Genomic DNA, 6,006 nt, shown 5'->3' on the forward strand with positions numbered 1-6,006 from the left:
AATACACAAATTAATTAATGTTTTAATTATATTGATAATACCTCTTGTGCAATGGCTTCATCATTCATTGGTTCCCAATCCATGTGTTGCGTGCGTGCGCGTCTCGTGTCGAGCGCGTGTGTCAACGCACCTTCTTTATAATTTAATTAATTTATAAATTAGTACAGTTATAATTTAATAAATTTATAAATTAATTTATACATTAATAAATTTATAAATTAATAATTTAATATGAGATATATAAATATGAAAATATAAAATCTACGGCACACAGCATATTTTTCTTGCTAGCTATAATGCGTTATAAAAAATGTAAATATATATGTATGTCTAGGAATTGCAATATATATGTATGTCTAACAATAAGAATTAATTAATTCTAGCATGAAAAATGCATAGGATGCCTAAAAAATAACTTTACAAAATTATACACAATACATTATAAGGTTTTTTTAATGAAAAAATACATTTTGATTTATGAAATTAAGTGAACAGCAAAGATACAATAATATAAAGTTTTTATTCTAAATTTATATAAATTATAAAGTACTCTAAAAATATGTATATAAAAAAATAGTACAACTTAGTGTTAAAGTTTGTTCGGATTGGCTTATAATACTAAAAGTAATTTCATATAAAATATTCATATAGATACATATGTTATATATATCCATATTATCTTACATTAACAATAGTAGGCAATATTGGGCATCTTAAATATATCCTTATATACATGATCATGTTCCTATTAAAAGACATGGATGTTAAAAATGCTCTTCACTTTGACTCACAATCAAATAAATCATAGATGATTTATTTGTATTATATTTATTTATATTATATTTATATTATATTATATTTATATATTTATAACTTTATGCATGAAAAAAATTTTTACATTAAACTTATATGCATATAATACCTGAATATAATATAAATAAATATTTCCATCATTTCTTTCTTAGTACAGACATGTATAAGACTGATTCCATTCTTTTATATATTAATGTTCTATAAATATTCTTCCCAAAAAATTATTTTTCATAAAAAATACGAAAAATGCGAGAATGTTATTTACATGATAACAAATTATCATATTTATATCAATGCTATAAAATACTTCTTCAAAATTATCCTAACAATCGTTTCAATCAGGAAGAGTGATAGTTCGCAAAGAGTCTTCGGGAAAAGTTGCTATTTCCGCGACAGTGCTGAAATTAAAGGGAACTGCTATTCCACCATCAAGAAACACTCTGATCTTATGGCGATCCTTTTACAAAAACCACGAGAATATATGCGCTTTGGAACGGACACTGCATCAGTCATTATCATATCTCTTATCGAATAACATAGTATGGAATCCTCTGTAAATATTTTTATACAATGAATCCTTTAGAATTTTGTTATATAATCTCGTAAGTCGAACATTTTTATAAAATAATAATAATAATAATAATAATAATAATTACCGCACAATTATCTTTTGTAACATCCTTTCTTCCTTCTTTCACTTTATTTTAAACTCTTTGTCTTCTTTATTTCCTCCTTTCTTTCTTTAAAACATTAACTAAAAATAAAATATATAACACAAAGTATCAATTTTTTATAATATATAAAGTATTAATTAAATATCAAAAACACAAGTTCTATTAGAAACGTTATCTGAACTTATCTGATGAAGTAATCTTGAACACGTCCAAGGAGAAAAGAGAAACCTTTACCTTGATTTTTAACATAATCTTTCACTTAACCCGGCTGTTACTAATAACCTTCGATTTACATAACTGTCAAAACGCGCGATCTTCGCTGCGACGACAGTTGCTCACGAAGTAAGCCCAACGAAAGAACCAATCAGCATCGCGGAAAAGCGACAACAATACTTTCGAGATATGCGAGAATCGATGTCATGCACTTTTTCAGATAGGACTAGCACGCAGCGCGCGCTAACGCGCGCGCCATCTTTAAATAATAATTAATTAATTAACTAAATATTTAATTTATTAACTAAATGAATTACAATCTATTTCTTATTATTACTTAAATAATATAATAAAACGATAAAAAAATAATTATTATATAAAAATAAATTTTATTAAATTTAATTTAATCAATTTTTATTTTCAATGTCATTTTTTGATATCATTATAATATAATCATGTATCACTCATTCGTTTGTTATTTTATTAATCAAGTATTTCTTTGTAAACATAGTTTTTAATTTTTGTAGATAGATTATCATCCCTTAAATGAACTTTCAACGAATCCCAAGAACGAACTCGTGAAAATGCGACATATAGTTGTCCGTGATTAAAAATATCTTTTCGAAGATCTATTGCAATCTTATCGAAAGTTTGCCCTTGTGATTTATTTATTGTCATAGCGAATGCCAATTTTACTGGAAATTGTCTTCTTTTGAAAGTAAACGGATATATATTTTCACAATATAAAGTAATACGATTAAGAAAAACTATTTCTCCAGTTTTATTATCTGTTAAAATTTCACAGCGTAATAAGTTATTATTTAAATCTAGAATCAGTAATCTGGTACCATTGCATAAACCTTCGCTCATGCTAAGATTTCTAATAAGCATGACAATAGTGTATTTTCTTAAGCGTAATTCATGAGGTGGAAGACACGTTGGATTTAAAGAGTTGAGATATTCTATCGGAATTGTTTCATATATATCTTGATTATCTCCAGTTTCAAAAGTATCTATACTTGTATAAACTCTTTCTGTTTCATCTAATAAACTTACTACTTTTTCATTTATTTCATTAACATCGACATTTCTTGGAGATAATATAACGTAATTAGCCATAGTTTTATATTTTTTACATTTTATAATGTCTCCGTACATGTCTTTAACCATATCCGAATTTGCGTTTGCTATACATTTTTCTGGAATATGAATATTATCTAAATGATCATTTAAAGAACCATTACCTAAATTTAGTAAAAATTGTGCAAATTCTTTTTCCTGTGGTAAAGTTCTCATATTTTGTGTCAATGAAAATATTTTAAAATACTTCCATAGAATACTAAATTTTATTGATAAATTTATAATTTCACAACGCGTAGCTCTTTCTTTTACAGGTAATAATTGTCTAAAATCTCCACCAAGAAGAACGATTTTACCACCAAAATGTAAATCATTTTGCATTATGTCGCGTAATGTTCGATCCATTATTTCTAATACATAGCGTGGTGCCATAGGAGCTTCGTCTATAATAAAAACAGTTTTAAATTTTCAGCCTCTTTAGATTGAACTTTAATGTTTGATGTAGAATCAGCGAAAAGAGGTACAGGTAATCCAAAAACTTTGTGTATTGTTTTCCCATTTGGAAGTAATGTTGCAGCAATACCGGTAAACGCCATCGTATTAATTATTTTTCCTCTACTTTTAAGTAGATAATACAAGGTTGTATAAATGAAAGTTTTACCAGATCCACCTGGACCATCAATATAAAAACAGTTATCATTATTGTTACTTGTTGCTATTAAAATAGCATCAACAATTTCTTTTTGTTCTGTATTTAATTGTTCATATTGTCGCATACCTATCGATGTATCTTCTTCAATTTGTTCTTCGTCGTTTATTTCGTGTTCTTCTATTTCTTGTTCAATTTCAGGAAAATTAGCAATATTTGATCCTTCCTTTTGAAGTAAATTAATAATATAATTATAAACTTTCTTTATTTCTATTGTAGGTCCAAATTGTCTTGTATAATCTTCCGATTTTTTAAACTCATCCCACAACTTTTTTGGATGAACTGGTTGACAATGAATCAAAATTCGTACGAATAAATTACGAAGTCGTCTTGGCATCATCCAAACTTTTGCTTCATTCATTGCACGATACCATTCTTCATCATCTTCTATGAGTCCTAATGCTAAACATGCAGCAGTAAAAGTTTGATGTATCTCGTTATTAACTGTTTTTAATTCTTGAAAACTTGTAGCTCCTTTAACATGTAGTAAAAGTATACGTAAATGAAACAATTCTATTTGAGATGGGCTAACGGAATACATACGACCAATACAATTGAAATATCTTTGACGTTTCACCCAACGATTAATAGTTCTGCCGTTAATTATAACTTTTTTAAATACATAATGAGATGGAATATCACTATATAAATATTGTTTTGCTTCCTCATCTCGAGCATTTAACTGAAAATAATCTAATAACATTGTTACTCGTTCTACAGCAAATCTTATCGCATCATTATTAATATAATATTATCATCTATTATAACATTATGTTCATTTGGTAAATGAACCGGTAAACGAAATATAGCGTGACTTTTTTCTTGCAAAGGTTTGCTTAAGATACGCCAACATGCTTCCACGGGCCCGACATATCGAGCTTCGATAAAATCTTGGATTTCATCATGGTTTATTGTTTTATCTATATTTTCTCCAATAACTACAGATGCAGCATCATGGCCTTTATAAATATATTTATATAAATATTTCACAGATTGTATACTTGATACTATTTCAACATTAATATGACTATTAAATAAAAGTAAGAGCGTTGGATTAAATGGAACAACGTATCGATTATCAACAACATATCGTCTAGGTCTTTCGTACAGCAATCCATTATTTCTTCGACGATATTGTGGATAACCATCTTCATCCATAGTTGTTTCAGGTCGAAATGGTTTTGGAAAATGTTTTGAACATTTATCATTTATCAAACACCAATTTCCACATGGCCCATGAATCATAATCATATGTTTCATTACAACATTATGTAAACTTTCATTTTCATTAGGATCAGGAATTTCTGCAGAAATAAATTTATCAACTATTTCAGAATTTGATATCTTACAATTCTGTTTTAATGTAATCAATAAATGTATATGTGGTAATCCACGTTTTTGAAATTCTATTACATAAACGTATGCTAAAACTTCACCAAAAAATTTTTGTCTAACGATAACATCGATTAAATAATTTTTTTTTATATTAAATACCCGAGCACATATATCTGGCCTATCTGCAGGTTGTTGATTTGGAAGTAAATTTTCTTTAATTTCGCGCCAATTTGGATTACAAGTCATAGTAATAAAGATATCCGGTTTTCCATATTTCCGAACAATAGCCATCGCATCTTGATAATGTTGCAACATATTACGCGGTGAACCCACATATGTCGATGGAAGTATAATCATTTTTCCAATGTGAGCATCGTTATTATTGGCGGTATTTGCTAAATAATCAATTCAATTAATCCTTGATAAGTTTCAGCTCGCAATTGTTTTTGATTCTGTTTACAATAATTAATTCGGTCTTTTTCAATTTTTATATAACTATCTACCAGCCATTGCTGAAATAACCGTCTTCCCATAATGAAAACATTAAAATTATCACGTATAGCTATTCGATATTTTACGTATGCAGCTCTACTTACTCGTTTATTACTATCTTTACGTTGTAAATTATCGTGCCAACCTTGACTACCGTATGGGTAATACAATGGATAAATCCATGGTTCTACATTTGGATCCATTGTACTAACTTGTTTTAATGTTTTAGTATTTTTATTATAAATTGTTACATAGGTTTCAGGAATTTCACCATCTGCTGTAGTAGAAAAAACAGCTGCAACTTCATTTATCTTTTGTACATTGTATCGGCCACGATCGATGCCCTTTTTAGTTAAAAATCCTAATTGTAATTCACGTATATTGTTATCAGATGTTTGCTGTTGCATTTGAAATTTCTTCATGCATCATTCGATACGATTGTGCAAAAATATTATTTGTACGCATTATATTATCTATTGATTGTAAAATTTCTTTATCAAGATTTGAATTTCGATGTAAACGACATTCTGTCGCTTCATTATTATCTACGATAAAAAGTTGACCATAATTTGGCATTTCGTTAGGTAAAGGATACAATGCAGTATTAATTTGATAATAAATTTGTCCTTGAATTTTAAAACAATAAGGTCCACGTCTTTGCGCACTGAAATCTGATAGGTTTGCATTAAA

This window comes from Nylanderia fulva, unplaced genomic scaffold, assembly GCF_048542155.1.
Source record: "Nylanderia fulva isolate GAGA-0341 unplaced genomic scaffold, ASM4854215v1 Scaffold194, whole genome shotgun sequence".
NCBI lineage: Eukaryota > Metazoa > Arthropoda > Insecta > Hymenoptera > Formicidae > Nylanderia > Nylanderia fulva.